General features: G+C 46.8%; 1 protein-coding gene across 1 annotated transcript in view; it reads left to right on the forward strand.

Moving 5' to 3' along the window:
* The window catches only part of NUP107 (nucleoporin 107), a 394,223-nt gene that overhangs the window by 83,456 nt on the left and 290,249 nt on the right, over positions 1 to 20,518 (forward strand). The window lies entirely within an intron of this gene.

The following is a 20,518-nucleotide window of genomic DNA, read 5'->3' on the forward strand; positions in this document are numbered from 1 at the left end:
GTAAAAGGAGTGGTGGAAAGGGAGGGGTGAGAACGCTAAAAGGAGTGGTGGGAAGGAAAATGAATGACAACACTAAATGAAAGCAAACTTTTTAATACAAAAAACATTTATATTTCAGAAGCCTCCTTTTAATTCCATTGGACCTCTTCTATGCTGTCCATCAACATCTTCCTCATCTACAGTGGGGTCAGATAGCGTGGTTGCAGTGCTAGAAATTAAGAGCACTTTGGTAGTAGACTATTGGTGTCCTTGCCTCTGTCTTTGAGGAGCCTCTGTCAAAGTCAGACTTCAGTATCTTGGTACTGAAAAAACAGATTTAATGTTATTTATTTTCTCCATTAGCTGCACATCTTGTACAACTGTTCTGCAATTTCCCTATCACTTTCTCCCAACCTCTAGCTATGACCTGCACATTTTCAACCAAGTCATCCTTTGCGGCAATGGACCCTCTGCCAAACTTTAAACCCCGGCCCTGGTACGAACATCTAGAAATGATTTACACTCATCCCTGTGTGCCCTAGGCACTAGGTCTTCCAACCTGCAAACTGAGCACCTCATGTCAGCAGATGAACATGAAGCCCAGTTTGCTAAGCTGTTCTGCAATCAGACCTCTCCAAATAAAATGTGGAAGGCTTGTGATGTTACTTATTTGAGTCAGTTATACCAAAAGTGTACATTTTTCTTCATGGTTTTTGAGTCGTGATATAACTTGCATTCTATTCTGATGGAGAAAGTTGATATCTATTGTAATAATTGTAGGAAGCTGGCTCTTTATATAGCATACCAAAATTAGGTATACTGTGTAAGGCGTCCAGGAGTTCCCTTATAAGTGGACAGGGGCTTGCTCTAGCAATCCCAAGATGCTCTCCTAGGGTGTAGTGAGGTCGAGCATCAGAATCAATACGATCAGGTAAGTGCGTTTCGCAATAGAAATTTTCACAGTTTTGAAAAGACGAGACAGTGCAATTTTCTGAAGCTCCAATGTTGCCTTATGGAGAGAAAATAGCAACTTAGAGGACCAATCTTCCAGATAAGGTACATCAGACAGCTCACTTTTCAGGTGGAACTGACCTGAGGGATGGACACGCTTTTCTGACTACTAAATTTTACGCCTTTCCAGGTGCCAAATCGGCTCTGGGATGGGGGGGGTTGGTATCTACTGCTCTGAGGGAATCCACATCTACATGCCAAGGGCGGTGAGCTCTATGAAGCCTCTTGCCTTGCAATGCATATTTGCAGGTCATCCAAGGCACTGCACAACACCGGACCAGAATACCTCAACAGACGGCTCTCCTTCTACACACCGACCTGACAGCTTCGCTCCGCCGACCTTTCCCTCGCCGCTGTTGCCTGATGACCTACAGACTGCCTGATGACCTACATGACCTACATTGAGAGACCTACATTGGCTCCCCGTCAATAAGAGAATCGCCTTGAAACTTCACACCTATGCTCACAAGGCACTGCACAACACCTGACCAGAATACCTCAATAGACTACTCTCTTTCTACACCCCGATCCAACAGCTTTGCTCCGCCGACCTTGCCCTCGCCACCGCCCCACACATCCGCAGAACAACCACCGGTGGCAGACCGTTCTGGCACTTCGCCGCTAAGACGTGGAACACTCTTCCCACCCACCTGTGTGAGACCAAGGACCTCCTTAACTTCAGGAGACATCTCAAGACATGGCTGTTCAAGCAGTACCAGCTCTCGCAAGCGCCTGGAGACCCTCATGGGTGAGTAGTGCGCTTTACGAATTCCCTGATTGATTGATTGATTGATGTTATTCCTCCACTTATTCGAATACTTTAGCATTCAGTATTTCATAAATTGGCATGTTTGACTTATTCTATGTCATAAGGCTGTGAATATTTGGTACACTGTTGGAGTACATCAATATTGAAAAGATGCATACACATTAACAGTTTTGTTTTGTAGACCATCCACTTCCATAAGGCCTGCATTACAGCCAGTGATCTGGTGGTACCCTAAGCTTCTTCTCACTAAGTCTAATAAACCCTCAGATAACCTATGATGCATATTTTTAAGAGAACCCCTTGATGGAGTTACTACTTCTTTAGAAGTTTCTCAGCATCTGCCATCAAATGTTTTTTTTTGTTGTTTTTTTACTCACTCGTATTTCCTCATTTTGTAATGTAAGCCCTCTGCACCCCTGCATTAATTTCAATAGTTCTGAGTACCGCTCCAGCAAATCTTTCACTGTTGTGCATTGCAACACTGTGTGTCACAGGCCCTATAGCTGGAATACTGTGTTTTTCAATGATTATTACCATCTGATTTCCTGGTATCAATGCAAGGGATGCTTGACTATTGCCACAGCCACCCAATATATTTTGCTCCGACACAAGCAATAGAATCTTCTCGTATACAACTGTCTGTGCATTTGCTGGTGCCTGTGGCTGAATCTCTGGCCTGATGGCTTTTCGCATCCTGAACCTGCCGAGCAACAGCTGACACTGACAGAAAAGGATATCATAGTGGTGAATTCCAGCATGTCAATGTTCATAGAGGTGACCTTGTTGACAACAGTCTTGCTGGCTTTTATGAAAACCTGACATCAATTGGAAAGTCCATGCAATGTACGAATGTGAAAACTTCAATTTTGAGGTATTTGTCGGTGTCCTGGGGAAGTATGCCCAGGCCACAAACATCCACAAAGGGACATCAATAATGTTACTCTCTATGGACAGTAAAGTCATTGAGTCTGTGCTTACTATAGAAGGTGATGGAGTTTGAAACTAATCTAGCATGATGCAGTTCCCACTAGGATGTCTTTTGGGATAATGCCAGACTGTTGGGTCAAATGTTTGGCCCAGTTGCGCCAGCAGCAGTAACAATCACTGGGCCAGGGGACACACACAGGACCCCTGCTCTTCACCAGTTTTCAAGGGGGAAACTAAACAGTAGGTGTGGGATTATTAGGGACTTAAAACAATACTTGTGTAATCATAAGGGCTGGAAATATGCTTCGATGGGCCATGCTCTGTACGTAAAAATCTGAAGTGCTAGTTAGAAACAGCTGCAATTTCAAGCTGCTTTCATTTGGTCTGACATTGTAGTTAATCTGGCTTTTCAAGTTGATGGCTAATGCTGCTGCCTCTTGCTCTTAAGATACTAGAAAAGGTGACCAAATAGGGAAGGTACTGTTCTTTATGGTGGAAGACTTAATTTCTCAAAATACCATGGTGACTACTGAAATATTTTGTTTTTACCTTTACCTGAAATAATATTCCGTAGGCAGTCAGATAGTCTATCAGTGTATTCTAAAGCATTTACTTGGCCAAAGGCGGGACATGCTGAGGCAGTCTGCTCTTCAATGTGGTGACTGCTGGATCTTACTAAAGGTTGATGACTTGTCTGTTGGGTGCACACTGGGCCATCAAGGCTTAACAGGTGGAGTTCATAAACCATTTCCAGGCCTCCTAACCCCTGTCTTGTTAGATGTGATCAAGGATGTTATCATTGAGGATGAGGTACTTTCCCTCATTGTAATCTGCCAAGTTGGTTGTTTATATCATCTCCACACTAGTATTTTGTTTTAATACATAGATGCTAACGTTACACCAAATTATATGTGCCATTAGCTTGGTATATCTGGTTTATATGGCTACCTTAGACTAAAGTCCCAGATAGGTACTTCTGAGAAACATTGCACGTCTGCTATTATTTGATGCAAGGAAATTAATTGTGACCTCCATAATTATTAAAAATCTAATTATGCTAATTATGTCTGTGTGGGCCTGCCTTATACTGCCCTGCATACACTTCAAATCATTCAGAATGAGGCTCACAGTTTATTTTTCTTCTTCCTCAGCATATACACTCCACACCCTTGTTAAGAGCGCATCACTGGCTCCTGATAAAGGGGAAAAAGCACTTTAAAGTATGTTGCATGGTGTTTAAAAGTCTGAACAAAAATGGTCCCATTTTTCTAGGGAAGGCAATCAAGAGGTACAAACCCTCCTACAATTTGAGATCTAGATAGACAAATTGCCTGGTTATCCTGAAAATGTGCAACACGTTGAAAGTTGCTGCTGTTCAGCAGTGCCCTCCTCTATATGGAATCCTTACCAGACGAAGTTTGGCTGAAGCAGCACCGAGGTACCTTTTGCAGACTGCTGAAAACATTGTTATTCAAACAGGCTTATGGAGGAAGCTGGCTATGTATGTAGTGTACCAATGTAAGGGTACACCATGCAGATAGTCTAGTCCAACCTTATTGGTTTACAGGGCTCAATTTAATAATCCCAAATGCTCTTTCTGTGGTAGAGTGGCGAACAGTTTGTTTATCAGAAGATGTTCTGCATTTGTTGAACACATGGATCAATAAATGAGATTTACACCCAGGAAGAAACTCCAGATCAATTTGTAAAAATAGTGCAGATTTTTATTTTAGACACCAAGGTCTAAAAGATCAGGTAAATACTTTTCCAGTTAGCCAGTTTTAAAATTACAGTTAATACATCTGTCAAATTTGAGCCATAAACCTTGAACGCAGTAATGTATCCTATGGGGAAAACATACAGTGCACAGGGGCACTTGCATACCACTTACAGGACTGTTCTTCTGGACTTAAATAAGTAGGGGCCAAGGACCTTATAACCACCAGTAGTTTTGGGTTACCTGCCCTGGCGTGTCTGGGTGCAAAGGTGCTCCTAGTGGTGGTACCCTCGGATGCTATGTGTTGAAGTCAGTGGAGCAGTACCTATAAGAAAAGGCTGCAAGTGGGGACTGCATGAGCAGCACGGTTGAACCCAAAGGGGGTGGTGGGGGGCTCAGTTCTGGAGGGTCCATAGAGACACTCTCTGTTTCAGTGACCCCAGGCTGTGGGGCATGGGTGCATAGGTGTTTTGTCTGGCGGGTTGGTGAGTTAGAGTCTCTCACGGTTCTTGGATCACCTGCAGAAGATGGGAAGAAACACAGCAGAAAGACTTCTGGCATGGAGCTGGCCTCTGTTGAAGTCCCTCGATGTGCAACGTTTTGCGGTGGTGGTGTTCCGGCTGAACTTAAACAAGCTATAGTGCTTGCAACTGGTGTCTGTACCCCGTATTGGTGTAGGGAGGCTCTGAGCAGGTGCAGCATCTTGAAGACTAGATTGGTTGACAGGGCGGCACTCTTGGACACTTGGAATCTTACTCCTGGTGAGATGCTCCCTCATGGACCCGATGGTCAGCAAAACGAGGAACCAGGCAGTCGCAGGGAGTGTCTAGTGATGCAGAGAAGCATCTCCTCCACTCCAAAGAAGATGCTGGTTGGTGGGCGAAGTGCTGGCAGGCCTCCAGGGCATTTGAAGGATGCACACCTGCAGGACGATTCAGGTTTTTTAAAATTGTTGGGACTGGAGTAGGTAGGCAGGCTTTGACGCCAAATTCCTCAGCTAGTGCACAGTTCTTGCGTTGGTCGTCTCTTTGTCCTGCTTTTATAGAATCTGTGTTCCTGATGTCAGTCGGCTACCTAAATACTCAATTTAGGGGCGTTTAGGGTAGTGTGGGGTAGTAGTCAATAGACTAATTACCCCTGGGGTGACTACAGCTCCTACATGACTACTTACTAAAGGGAGTGGGCATAACCCTGTTCTAGAATTGCTAATTCCACCAAAACCAAGATGGTGAAACCCTTCCTTTGTTGGCCACATCAGACAGCCCACCTTAGGGGTGTAACTAGCCTTGTGGTGCAACACGCTTACTTGCATAGCTAATTTCCCACCTGTCCCTCTGCCAAGTGGGCCTCAGGGGGTGGCATCTCCTAGGTCTAGGAGAAGCTGGGATAGTATATGAAAGTTGGCAGGGACTTTGAAGTTTCTGGCCTTGGTATGCAGAGTCACTAGCCATCCTGCTGGAAAAGGGTTGAACACCTTCCTCCAGAGCGGGGATTGTTTCAGGCCTCAGAGGGTGTGGGTACACACTAGAGGACTAGTAGGTTTCAGGGGGCACCTTAAAGGTGCCCTCTGGGTGCATGTCATAATAAATCCAATACTGGCATCATTGATTTCTTAAGACTAGGTGTTTGATACTAAACACCATAGGTTTCGTGAAACCATTAAGTAGCTGGGTAATTCATAATGACCTTTGCCCAGTACATATCTTAAGATGGAGTCCCTGTTCACTTGCATTATCTAAGAATAGAAATATCTGCTCATGTAGCTTGTCCTTACATAAAATATAATGCACCCTGCTTTAGGGCTCTAAGTCCTGCTGTAGGGGTGACTTACATATATTCTATATTAAGTGATTTTTGCATGACACACAAGGAGTGTGCCATGTTGTGTTTTCACTTACGGTTTGCACCATGAGACAGTCTGCAATGGCAGACGTGCAGTTTTTAGCGGATCGTGGAGGGTGGCACTGTAGGTGCTGCAGCCCCTAGGGACCCTCTTTAGTACCCATGCCGAACCAGGGATACTATTTACCGGGTACTTAAAGGGGTGCTAATTTGTGTGCCATTTGGTTTACAGATAGACCATTTTACATTGGTTTTAGGGAAAGAGCAATGGCACTGGGGCCTAGTTAACAGGGACCTAGTTAACATCAGTCTCTAAACATGAGTACCGGTGGCAAAAAGTAGTGATGACCATGTCAAAAAGGGCACTTTCCCACAGCTTATGACATCAAATAACATCTGGTTACATTCTTAATAAATCCAATATATGCAAGCGCCAAAAAACTTATTCTCTACATCTGCAAGATGCTTTTGTCCTCCGATAGTGATTTATTGACTGGGCCAAAGGTAAGCACCAGCCCATGAGATGTTTATTGAGGTTAAAATGGCATTTACTCATGTGTGATGGGGCTTTTCTGAGCTGTTTCTCTGACTAGAATATCCATTCACGTTCCATTTTTTATATGGTTATAAGCTTGACCTGAAACACTAAAATTGGTAAATAGTTTTATGACAGACCAATTGGTGTCCAATGAGGTACAGGATTGTCTTCAGTCAGCCAATGTGAATATTGTCTATATGGGTACATGTATTAGCCATCTGCCCACTCTGCAATGTTCCACCGATTAAATTTGGAACCCATTAAATCTTACTTGATGTACAAAGCCCCATAACATTCCACATCAGGCATGAAAGTGAATCGGCCCTACTCTCTTTTTGCATGGCAAGCGATGGATTACATACTTGGGCATGGTTCAAGTGAGAGCATGTAGTTTTTGTGTCTTGCAACAGTATAAAACATTTAAACAGTACCCAACTGTAAGGAAATGCCTCCTTGGCATGGTTGCCCCCTGACTTTTTGCCTTTGCTGATGCTATGTTTACAATTGAAAGTGTGCTGAGGCCTGCTAACCAGGCCCCAGCACCAGTGTTCTTTCGCTAACCTGTACTTTTGTATCCACAATTGGCAGACCCTGGCATCCAGATAAGTCCCTTGTAACTGGTACTTCTAGTACCAAGGGCCCTGATGCCAAGGAAGGTCTCTAAGGGCTGCAGCATGTCTTATGCCACCCTGGAGACCTCTCACTCAGCACAGACACCCTGCTTGCCAGCTTGTGTGTGCTAGTGAGGACAAAACGAGTAAGTCGACATGGCACTCCCCTCAGGGTGCCATGCCAGCCTCTCACTGCCTATGCAGTATAGGTAAGACACCCCTCTAGCAGGCCTTACAGCCCTAAGGCAGGGTGCACTATACCATAGGTGAGGGTACCAGTGCATGAGCATGGTACCCCTACAGTGTCTAAACAAAACCTTAGACATTGTAAGTGCAGGGTAGCCATAAGAGTATATGGTCTGGGAGTTTGTCAAACACGAACTCCACAGCACCATAATGGCTACACTGAAAACTGGGAAGTTTGGTATCAAACTTCTCAGCACAATAAATGCACACTGATGCCAGTGTACATTTTATTGTAAAATACACCCCAGAGGGCACCTTAGAGGTGCCCCCTGAAACTTAACCGACTATCTGTGTAGGCTGACTAGTTTTAGCAGCCTGCCACAAACCGAGACATGTTGCTGGCCCCATGGGGAGAGTGCCTTTGTCACTCTGAGGCCAGTAACAAAGCCTGCACTGGGTGGAGATGCTAACACCTCCCCCAGGCAGGAATTGTCACACCTGGCGGTGAGCCTCAAAGGCTCACCTCCTTTGTGCCAACCCAGCAGGACACTCCAGCTAGTGGAGTTGCCCGCCCCCTCCGGCCAGGCCCCACTTTTGGCGGCAAGGCCGGAGAAAATAATGAGAAAAACAAGGAGGAGTCACTGGCCAGTCAGGACAGCCCCTAAGGTGTCCTGAGCTGAAGTGACTCTAACTTTTAGAAATCCTCCATCTTGCAGATGGAGGATTCCCCCAATAGGGTTAGGATTGTGACCCCCTCCCCTTGGGAGGAGGCACAAAGAGGGTGTACCCACCCTCAGGGCTAGTAGCCATTGGCTACTAACCCCCCAGACCTAAACACGCCCTTAAATTTAGTATTTAAGGGCTACCCTGAACCCTAGAAAATTAGATTCCTGCAACTACAAGAAGAAGGACTGCCCAGCTGAAAACCCCTGCAGCGGAAGACCAGAAGACGACAACTGCCTTGGCTCCAGAAACTCACCGGCCTGTCTCCTGCCTTCCAAAGATCCTGCTCCAGCGACGCCTTCCAAAGGGACCAGCGACCTCGACATCCTCTGAGGACTGCCCCTGCTTCGAAAAGACAAGAAACTCCAGAGGACAGCGGACCTGCTCCAAGAAAAGCTGCAACTTTGTTTCCAGCAGCTTTAAAGAACCCTGCAAGCTCCCCGCAAGAAGCGTGAGACTTGCAACACTGCACCCGGCGACCCCGACTCGGCTGGTGGCGATCCAACACCTCAGGAGGGACCCCAGGACTACTCTAAGACTGTGAGTACAAAAACCTGTCCCCCCTGAGCCCCCACAGCGCCGCCTGCAGAGGGAATCCCGAGGCTTCCCCTGACCGCGACTCTTTGAATCCTAAGTCCCGACACCTGGGAGAGACCCTGCACCCGCAGCCCCCAGGACCTGAAGGACCGGACTTTCACTGGAGGAGTGACCCCCAGGAGTCCCTCTCCCTTGATCAAGTGGAGGTTTCCCCGAGGAACCCCCCCCTTGCCGGCCTGCAGCGCTGAAGAGATCCCGAGATCTCTCATAGACTAACATTGCAAACCCGACGCTTGTTTCTACACTGCACCCGGCCGCCCCCGCGCCGCTGAGGGTGAAATTTCTGTGTGGGCTTGTGTCCCCCCCGGTGCCCTACAAAACCCCCCTGGTCTGCCCTCCGAAGACGCGGGTACTTACCTGCAAGCAGACCGGAACCGGGGCACCCCCTTCTCTCCATTCTAGCCTATGTGTTTTGGGCACCACTTTGAACTCTGCACCTGACCGGCCCTGAGCTGCTGGTGTGGTGACTTTGGGGTTGCTCTGAACCCCCAACGGTGGGCTACCTTGGACCAAGAACTGAACCCTGTAAGTGTCGTACTTACCTGGTAAAACTAACCAAAACTTACCTCCCCTAGGAACTGTGAAAATTGCACTAAGTGTCCACTTTTAAAACAGCTATTTGTGAATAACTTGAAAAGTATACATGCAATTTTGATGATTTGAAGTTCCTAAAGTACTTACCTGCAATACCTTTCGAATGAGATATTACATGTAGAATTTGAACCTGTGGTTCTTAAAATAAACTAAGAAAAGATATTTTTTCTATACAAAAACCTATTGGCTGGATTTGTCTCTGAGTGTGTGTACCTCATTTATTGTCTATGTGTATGTACAACAAATGCTTAACACTACTCCTTGGATAAGCCTACTGCTCGACCACACTACCACAAAATAGAGCATTAGTATTATCTCTTTTTACCACTATTTTACCTCTAAGGGGAACCCTTGGACTCTGTGCATGCTATTCCTTACTTTGAAATAGCACATACAGAGCCAACTTCCTACATTGGTGGATCAGCGGTGGGATACAAGACTTTGCATTTGCTGGACTACTCAGCCAATACCTGATCACACGACAAATTCCAAAATTGTCATTAGAAATTCATTTTTGCAATTTAAAATTTTTCTAAATTCTTAAAAGTCCTGCTAGGGCCTTGTGTGTTAAGTCCCTGTTTAGCATTGTCTTTTAGAGTTTAAAAGTTTGTTAAAGGTTTGAAATTAGATTCTAGAAACAGTTTTAGATTCTTTAAAAAGTCTTCCAACTTTTAGCAAAATAATGTCTGATACAGAGATGAATGTGGTGGAACTCGACACCACACCTTACCTCCATCTTAAGATGAGGGAGCTAAGGTCTCTCTGTAATATCAAAAAAATAACCATTGGCTCCAGACCTACCAAAATTCAGCTCCAGGAGCTGTTGGCAGAGTTTGAAAAAGCCAACCCCTCTGATGATGACATCACAGAGGAAGAAATGAGTGACTTGGAGGCCAATGTCCCTCCTCCAGTCCTAAATAGGGAGAACAGGACCCCTCAAGTCCTGTCTCCAACTGTGTTAGTCAGAAATAGTGAGTCCCTCACAGGAGGGTCCCACATTGCTGAAATCACTGAGGATGCTCTCAGTGAAGATGACCTCCTGTTAGCCAGGATGCCCAAAAGATTGGCTTTAGAGAGACAGCTCCTAGCCATAGAAAGGGAAAGACAAGAGATGGGCCTAGGACCCATCAATGGTGGCAGCAATATAAATAGGGTCAGAGATTCTCCTGACATGTTAAAAATCCCCAAAGGGATTGTGACAAAATTTGAAGATGGTGATGACATCACCAAGTGGTTCACAGCTTTTGAGAGGGCTTGTGTAACCAGAAAAGTGAACAGATCTCACTGGGGTGCTCTCCTTTGGGAAATGTTCCCTGGAAAGTGTAGGGATAGACTCCTCACACTCTCTGGAAAAGATGCAGAATCTTATGACCTCATGAAGGGTACCCTGATTGAGGGCTTTGGATTCTCCACTGAGGAGTACAGGATTAGATTCAGGGGGGCTCAAAAATCCTCGAGCCAGACCTGGGTTGACTTTGTTGACTACTCAGTGAAAACACTAGATGGTTGGATTCAAGGCAGTGGTGTAAGTAATTATGATGGGCTGTACAATTTATTTGTGAAAGAACACCTGTTAAGTAATTGTTTCAATGATAAACTGCATCAGCATCTGGTAGACCTAGGACCAATTTCTCCCCAAGAATTGGGAAAGAAGGCGGACCATTGGGTCAAGACAAGGGTGTCCAAGACTTCAACAGGGGGTGACCAAAAGAAAGGGGTCACAAAGACTCCCCAGGGGAAGGGTGATGAGACAGCCAAAACTAAAAATAGTAAAGAGTCTTCTACAGGCCCCCAAAAACCTGCACAGGAGGGTGGGCCCAGAGCCTCTTCACAAAACAATGGGTACAAGGGTAAAAACTTTGATCCCAAAAGGGCCTGGTGTCATAGCTGTAAACAGCATGGACACCAAACTGGAGACAAGGCCTGTCCCAAGAAAGGTTCCACTCCAAACTCCCATCCAGGTAACACTGGTATGGCTAGTCTCCAAGTGGGATCAACAGTGTGCCCAGAGCAAATCAGGGTCCACACTGAAGCTATTCTAGTTTTTGAGGGTGGGGTGGATTTAGCCACACTAGCTGTCTGGCCGCCTAACATGCAAAAATACAGACAGCAACTCTTAATTAATGGGACTAGAATAGAGGGCCTGAGGGATACAGGTGCCAGTGTCACCATGGTGACAGAGAAACTGGTTTCCCCTGGCCAATACCTGACTGGAAAAACTTACACAGTCACCAACGCTGACAATCAGAGAAAAGTACATCCCATGGCAATGGTTACTTTAGAATGGGGAGGGGTCAATGGCCTGAAACAGGTGGTGGTCTCCTCAAATATCCCAGTGGACTGTCTGCTTGGAAATGACCTGGAGTCCTCAGCATGGGCTGAGGTAGAACTAAAAACCCATGCAGCAATGCTGGGTATCCCTGAACTGGTGTGTGTGAAAACAAGAGCACAATGCAAGGCACAGGGTGAACAAGTAGAGCTGGAGTCTGGAAGAATGGCCCAGCCTACCAAGAGAACAGGAAAGTCAGTTGGGAAACCAACTACAACACAGCAAAAGAAAGGGAACCTCTCTTCTCAGGAAGAAGTTCTGCCCTCTGAGGGAAATGAGCCTTTGGAGCTTGAACCTTATCAGGTTGAGCTCTTAGGCCCAGGGGGACCCTCAAGGGAGGAGCTGTGTAAGGGACAAGAAACCTGTCCCTCTCTTGAAGGCCTTAGGCAGCAAGCTGCTGAAGAGTCCAAAGGCAAGAAAAATGGAACGCATAGGGTCTATTGGGAAGATGGACTCCTGTACACTGAGGCCTGAGACCCCAAACCTGGTGCCACTAGGAGAGTGGTAGTGCCTCAGCTGTTCAGGAAGTTCATCCTAACATTGGCCCATGACATTCCCCTTGCTGGACATTTGGGACAAACCAAGACGTGGGAGAGGTTAGTCAACCACTTCTACTGGCCCAATATGTCCAACATGGTTAAGGAGTTTTGCCTCTCCTGCCCCACCTGTCAAGCCAGTGGTAAGACAGGTGGACATCCAAAGGCCCCCCTCATTCCACTTCCAGTGGTGGGGGTTCCCTTTGAAAGAGTGGGTGTGGACATAGTTGGTCCACTGGAACCTCCCACAGCCTCAGGAAATATGTATATCCTGGTAGTAGTGGATCATGCTACCAGGTACCCTGAAGCTATTCCCCTTAGGTCGACTACTGCCCCTGCAGTAGCCAAGGCCCTCATTGGTATCTTTACCAGAGTGGGTTTCCCTAAGGAGGTGGTGTCTGACAGAGGTACCAACTTCATGTCAGCATACCTAAAGCACATGTGGAATGAGTGTGGGGTGACTTATAAATTCACTACACCATACCATCCACAAACTAATGGCTTAGTTGAGAGATTCAACAAGACATTAAAGGGCATGATCATGGGGCTCCCAGAAAAACTCAAAAGGAGATGGGATGTCCTCTTGCCATGCCTGCTTTTCGCTTACAGAGAGGTGCCACAGAAGGGAGTAGGATTCTCACCCTTTGAACTTCTGTTTGGTCATCCTGTAAGGGGACCACTTGCCCTTGTTAAAGAAGGCTGGGAGAGACCTCTCCATGAGCCTAAACAGGACATAGTGGACTATGTACTTGGCCTTCGCTCTAGAATGGCAGAGTACATGGAAAAGGCAACCAAAAACCTTGAGGCCAGCCAACAGCTCCAGAAGTTTTGGTATGACCAAAAGGCTGCACTGGTTGAGTTCCAACCAGGGCAGAAAGTCTGGGTTCTGGAGCCTGTGGCTCCCAGGGCACTCCAGGACAAATGGAGTGGCCCTTACCCAGTGCTAGAAAGGAAGAGTCAGGTCACCTACCTGGTGGACCTGGGCACAAGCAGGAGCCCCAAGAGGGTGATCCATGTGAACCGCCTTAAGCTCTTCCATGACCGGGCTGATGTCAATCTGTTGATGGTAACAGATGAGGATCAGGAGGCAGAGAGTGAACCTCTCCCTGATCTTCTGTCATCAGACCCAAAAGATGGCACAGTAGATGGAGTGATCTACTCAGACACCCTCTCTGGCCAACAGCAAGCTGATTGTAGGAGAGTCCTACAACAGTTTCCTGAACTCTTCTCCTTAACCCCTGGTCAGACACACCTGTGTACCCATGATGTGGACACAGGAGACAGCATGCCTGTCAAGAACAAAATCTTTAGACAATCTGACCATGTTAAAGAAAGCATCAAGGTGGAAGTCCACAAGATGCTGGAATTGGGAGTAATTGAGCGCTCTGACAGCCCCTGGGCTAGCCCAGTGGTCTTAGTCCCCAAACCTCACACCAAAGATGGAAAGAAAGAGATGAGGTTTTGTGTGGACTACAGAGGGCTCAATTCTGTCACCAAGACAGATGCTCATCCAATTCCAAGAGCTGATGAGCTCATAGACAAATTAGGTGCTGCCAAATTCTTAAGTACCTTTGACTTGACAGCAGGGTACTGGCAAATAAAAATGGCACCTGGAGCAAAAGAGAAAACAGCATTCTCCACACCTGATGGGCATTATCAGTTTACTGTTATGCCCTTTGGTTTAAAGAATGCCCCTGCCACCTTCCAAAGGTTGGTGAATCAAGTCCTTGCTGGCTTGGAGTCCTTTAGCACAGCTTATCTTGATGATATTGCTGTCTTTAGCTCCACCTGGCAGGATCACCTGGTCCACCTGAAGAAGGTTTTGAAGGCTCTGCAATCTGCAGGCCTCTCTATCAAGGCATCCAAATGCCAGATAGGGCAGGGAACTGTGGTTTACTTGGGACACCTTGTAGGTGGAGGCCAAGTTCAGCCACTCCAACCCAAGATCCAGACTATTCTGGACTGGGTAGCTCCAAAAACCCAGACTCAAGTCAGGGCATTCCTTGGCTTGACTGGGTATTACAGGAGGTTTGTGAAGGGATATGGATCCATTGTGACAGCCCTCACTGAACTCACCTCCAAGAAAATGCCCAAGAAAGTGAACTGGACTGTGGAATGCCAACAGGCCTTTGACACCCTGAAACAAGCAATGTGCTCAGCACCAGTTCTAAAAGCTCCAGATTATTCTAAGCAGTTCATTGTGCAGACTGATGCCTCTGAACATGGGATAGGGGCAGTTTTGTCCCAAACAAATGATGATGGCCTTGACCAGCCTGTTGCTTTCATTAGCAGGAGGTTACTCCCCAGGGAGCAGCGTTGGAGTGCCATTGAGAGGGAGGCCTTTGCTGTGGTTTGGTCCCTGAAGAAGCTGAGACCATACCTCTTTGGGACTCACTTCCTAGTTCAAACTGACCACAGACCTCTCAAATGGCTGATGCAAATGAAAGGTGAAAATCCTAAACTGTTGAGGTGGTCCATCTCCCTACAGGGAATGGACTTTATAGTGGAACACAGACCTGGGACTGCCCATGCCAATGCAGATGGCCTTTCCAGGTTCTTCCACTTAGAAAATGAAGACTCTCTTGGGAAAGGTTAGTCTCATCCTCTTTCGTTTGGGGGGGGGGTTGTGTAAGGAAATGCCTCCTTGGCATGGTTGCCCCCTGACTTTTTGCCTTTGCTGATGCTATGTTTACAATTGAAAGTGTGCTGAGGCCTGCTAACCAGGCCCCAGCACCAGTGTTCTTTCCCTAACCTGTACTTTTGTATCCACAATTGGCAGACCCTGGCATCCAGATAAGTCCCTTGTAACTGGTACTTCTAGTACCAAGGGCCCTGATGCCAAGGAAGGTCTCTAAGGGCTGCAGCATGTCTTATGCCACCCTGGAGACCTCTCACTCAGCACAGACACCCTGCTTGCCAGCTTGTGTGTGCTAGTGAGGACAAAACGAGTAAGTCGACATGGCACTCCCCTCAGGGTGCCATGCCAGCCGCTCACTGCCTATGCAGTATAGGTAAGACACCCCTCTAGCAGGCCTTACAGCCCTAAGGCAGGGTGCACTATACCATAGGTGAGGGTACCAGTGCATGAGCATGGTACCCCTACAGTGTCTAAACAAAACCTTAGACATTGTAAGTGCAGGGTAGCCATAAGAGTATATGGTCTGGGAGTTTGTCAAACACGAACTCCACAGCACCATAATGGCTACACTGAAAACTGGGAAGTTTGGTATCAAACTTCTCAGCACAATAAATGCACACTGATGCCAGTGTACATTTTATTGTAAAATACACCCCAGAGGGCACCTTAGAGGTGCCCCCTGAAACTTAACCGACTATCTGTGTAGGCTGACTAGTTTTAGCAGCCTGCCACAAACCGAGACATGTTGCTGGCCCCATGGGGAGAGTGCCTTTGTCACTCTGAGGCCAGTAACAAAGCCTGCACTGGGTGGAGATGCTAACACCTCCCCCAGGCAGGAATTGTCACACCTGGCGGTGAGCCTCAAAGGCTCACCTCCTTTGTGCCAACCCAGCAGGACACTCCAGCTAGTGGAGTTGCCCGCCCCCTCCGGCCAGGCCCCACTTTTGGCGGCAAGGCCGGAGAAAATAATGAGAAAAACAAGGAGGAGTCACTGGCCAGTCAGGACAGCCCCTAAGGTGTCCTGAGCTGAAGTGACTCTAACTTTTAGAAATCCTCCATCTTGCAGATGGAGGATTCCCCCAATAGGGTTAGGATTGTGACCCCCTCCCCTTGGGAGGAGGCACAAAGAGGGTGTACCCACCCTCAGGGCTAGTAGCCATTGGCTACTAACCCCCCAGACCTAAACACGCCCTTAAATTTAGTATTTAAGGGCTACCCTGAACCCTAGAAAATTAGATTCCTGCAACTACAAGAAGAAGGACTGCCCAGCTGAAAACCCCTGCAGCGGAAGACCAGAAGACGACAACTGCCTTGGCTCCAGAAACTCACCGGCCTGTCTCCTGCCTTCCAAAGATCCTGCTCCAGCGACGCCTTCCAAAGGGACCAGCGACCTCGACATCCTCTGAGGACTGCCCCTGCTTCGAAAAGACAAGAAACTCCCGAGGACAGCGGACCTGCTCCAAGAAAAGCTGCAACTTTGTTTCCAGCAGCTTTAAAGAACCCTGCAAGCTCCCCGCAAGAAGCGTGAGACTTGCAACACTGCACCCGGCGACCCCGACTCGGCTGGTGGCGATCCAACACCTCAGGAGGGACCCCAGGACTACTCTAAGACTGTGAGTACAAAAACCTGTCCCCCCTGAGCCCCCACAGCGCCGCCTGCAGAGGGAATCCCGAGGCTTCCCCTGACCGCGACTCTTTGAATCCTAAGTCCCGACACCTGGGAGAGACCCTGCACCCGCAGCCCCCAGGACCTGAAGGACCGGACTTTCACTGGAGGAGTGACCCCCAGGAGTCCCTCTCCCTTGATCAAGTGGAGGTTTCCCCGAGGAACCCCCCCCTTGCCGGCCTGCAGCGCTGAAGAGATCCCGAGATCTCTCATAGACTAACATTGCAAACCCGACGCTTGTTTCTACACTGCACCCGGCCGCCCCCGCGCCGCTGAGGGTGAAATTTCTGTGTGGGCTTGTGTCCCCCCCGGTGCCCTACAAAACCCCCCTGGTCTGCCCTCCGAAGACGCGGGTACTTACCTGCAAGCAGACCGGAACCGGGGCACCCCCTTCTCTCCATTCTAGCCTATGTGTTTTGGGCACCACTTTGAACTCTGCACCTGACCGGCCCTGAGCTGCTGGTGTGGTGACTTTGGGGTTGCTCTGAACCCCCAACGGTGGGCTACCTTGGACCAAGAACTGAACCCTGTAAGTGTCGTACTTACCTGGTAAAACTAACCAAAACTTACCTCCCCTAGGAACTGTGAAAATTGCACTGTGTCCACTTTTAAAACAGCTATTTGTGAATAACTTGAAAAGTATACATGCAATTTTGATGATTTGAAGTTCCTAAAGTACTTACCTGCAATACCTTTCGAATGAGATATTACATGTAGAATTTGAACCTGTGGTTCTTAAAATAAACTAAGAAAAGATATTTTTTCTATACAAAAACCTATTGGCTGGATTTGTCTCTGAGTGTGTGTACCTCATTTATTGTCTATGTGTATGTACAACAAATGCTTAACACTACTCCTTGGATAAGCCTACTGCTCGACCACACTACCACAAAATAGAGCATTAGTATTATCTCTTTTTACCACTATTTTACCTCTAAGGGGAACCCTTGGACTCTGTGCATGCTATTCCTTACTTTGAAATAGCACATACAGAGCCAACTTCCTACACCAACCCACCCACTGTGGTGGTCCAACTTGACCAAAACATGTCTAAAAACATAGCATATTCCTAACATTAACCCATATGTGGCCTCTTTCCCCCTTATGTTGTTTTTCAAACTGTTGCAAGCAAAGACTTTAATTTGAAATCATTGGTGAAGGCACGGACTACAGTACGTCCCCAAAAGTGGACAAGTACTTGTGTCTGGAATCACTACACATTTTCACTTTGTAGGAAAGAACCTTTTTTGACATGGTTAGCCCCAACTTTTTGCCTGGTTTCTGATGTAGCTTTGATTTAGTGCACTGGGTCCCTGCTAAACAGGTCACCAGTGCCAGATCTTTCCCCAAAACTGCACAGTTATTTTGCACAATTGGCAAACTCTTTAGCTACCACTGTAAGACCCTAGTAAATGGTGCCCCTGGTACCTAGGGCCTGGGGTACTAAGGAAGGTCTCTGAGGGCTGCAGCACCAAATGTTCCACCCTGAGCGTCCCCCTCACCTTACCAACACCCAATGCTGCTATTGCAGACTATGTGTGTTGGTGCAGGCTAAATTGAAAACCAAAGATACTAGATCATTGCTTCCTGTTTTAAGGGTCCGTCCAATGAGTAAAGTAACCATTATGTTCAAATGAGTGAGTAGAGAGACTTCATTTCTTTGGGTTTGGTGGGGCGGTTGCTCATCTCCAGTATTTAGAAACATGGTGTTTTTCAAGTGGTAACGGATACTGTAATGAAACAAAGTAATAAAATAATGATATTTGTGTGTTAAAAATAAAGATTCTTATAATAATAGTTATCCCTCAAGGTGTAGCATAGTTTGGTCTCAATTCCATCCTATTGCTTAATGAATTGTGGCACATTTATTCAGTTTCATTTTCACATGCTGTCCTGATCTTGTGCAAAATTCATTGATTTGAATCTTTGGATAATGCATCACTTGCTTGTTTTTCTAAAAATGTCTTTGTATTATTTTTCTAATGAAGACAAATAGAAGGTTAAAGCCATGAAAGTTTCATTGCTTCTAATGCAAGTTACTTCCTGCAACAACTTTTCTCCATCATAGGTGTTTTTTTATCAATTCACATACAGCCTAACTTTTTCTCTTTGAAACACTTTTTGGATGTTTTTTTTTGCTATTAACACTGTAGTTAAAGAGATTGGTACACATCCAGTTCATGGAATGCAGTGTGTGGGCCTTCGTAAGGTGTTCTAAATATATTGATAATGGATCCCACCTACCTCCAGTACATAATCCTGGAAGGAATGGGAATTTATGTAATACAAGTACAGTGGTAAAAACCTGTCACAAAAAGTGTGTTCAGTGGCATGTGTGGCTGTAGATACACATGCTCTGCATATTCCTGCTATCTAAGGTTAAGTCCGAAGTGATGCAAGAAGTTTTTCTTCAAAGAAGTCTTTTGAGTCTCAAGGTTGAGTGACTCCTCCTCAGTGATAATGCGCATGGGCATTGTCTCCATTGTTAATTGTTTTTTCTCTGATGTTAAATTTGGACGTGTGTGCTTCCACTCAGTGTTTCAACTCTGTTTCAGTTTGATTTCTTTGGTTCTGTTCTATTCTCCATTGTATTAGCATAGTTTGCACTTTTTCTAACGGCACTTCCTCGATAAACTCAGCCCATTTGACTTTGCTCGACCGAAGTATCACCGATACTGGTGATGGAATGCATGCCCTTCAGATTCTGTCTGGGTTGTCATGTGAAATACCCCCACAAGGACCAACATTCGGTGTGTAATTTGTGTATGTACCCGGCCAAAAAGCAACAGACTGTGTTGCATGCCGATCCTTCAGATTGAAGAAGACACTCCGTGCCCGCAGGGCTTGCTCCCTCGAAATGTTTCACAGGGCCATGGACGATACCTCGTATATTTTTGGTGAGGAGCACACCCAGGTGGAACCAACTGCCAAAGAAGAGGAGGCCTTCTCTCTCAATGACTGCTACGGCTCTGACCTTGAGGTAGAGTTGGAGATGCAGGAAAGTCTGTTGGTGCAACCCGTGAGTGCTGCAACCCATGCCTTCATACCTAAACAGATCAAAAAAACCTACGGCTAAGCCAGTCCCACAGTTTGAGGTTACCGGTCCACCATGGTCAGATCTGGAAAACTGCTTTGGATGCCCTGCCCTCATGCCCGGTGCCGAAAACACAAGCCCAGTCCAAGTCTTCAGCATCAACTCCCTTTGGATTGAGAGCAGCCTTTGGAGCCAACTCTCTCTTCTGTGCTAACTCACAGCTGACCCCTTCCACCTTGCTGCCAACAGTGTCTCACATCTCCAAATCCAAAGCTACAGCCTCAAAACCTTTGGAGCAGAAACCAACAAACTTCCTTCAGCTTCTACCTTGCCTATCAAACCCATTTTGGAGGAAATGGACATCCGACAACGGAAAATGCACATTCAAGTGCAGACTGGTCGCGTACTTGCGAGATCGTCCTGTCCTCCACCTCTCAAGAGCATGTTGACTTTTGAAGAAGCATTGGCTTCTCTCCCTTCTTCCTAGGAAGAAAACTATAGACAAGTCCCCAACCCTGCCTTTCTTCCACATCCCTCCACACCACTCTACCACCACCCACTCCACCACTACCTCATTCATCCCCACCATTATCTCCACCTCAAGACTCCTTGGACATGTCACCACAGTCAGACAGTGTGGAACATGGGGGACATGTATGATACAGATCCCAACACGGACCACAACCTTTACCCAGCTCTCCATTCAACCCCTGCGGACGCAACCTCTTATCAGTAGGTCGTAGCAAGAGCAGCAGCCTCCCATAATGTGGAATTGCACAGGTAGCCAACTGAGGATGATTTTCTTTTTGACATGATATCAT

Source organism: Pleurodeles waltl, chromosome 4_1 (genome assembly GCF_031143425.1).
Source record: "Pleurodeles waltl isolate 20211129_DDA chromosome 4_1, aPleWal1.hap1.20221129, whole genome shotgun sequence".
Taxonomy (NCBI): domain Eukaryota; kingdom Metazoa; phylum Chordata; class Amphibia; order Caudata; family Salamandridae; genus Pleurodeles; species Pleurodeles waltl.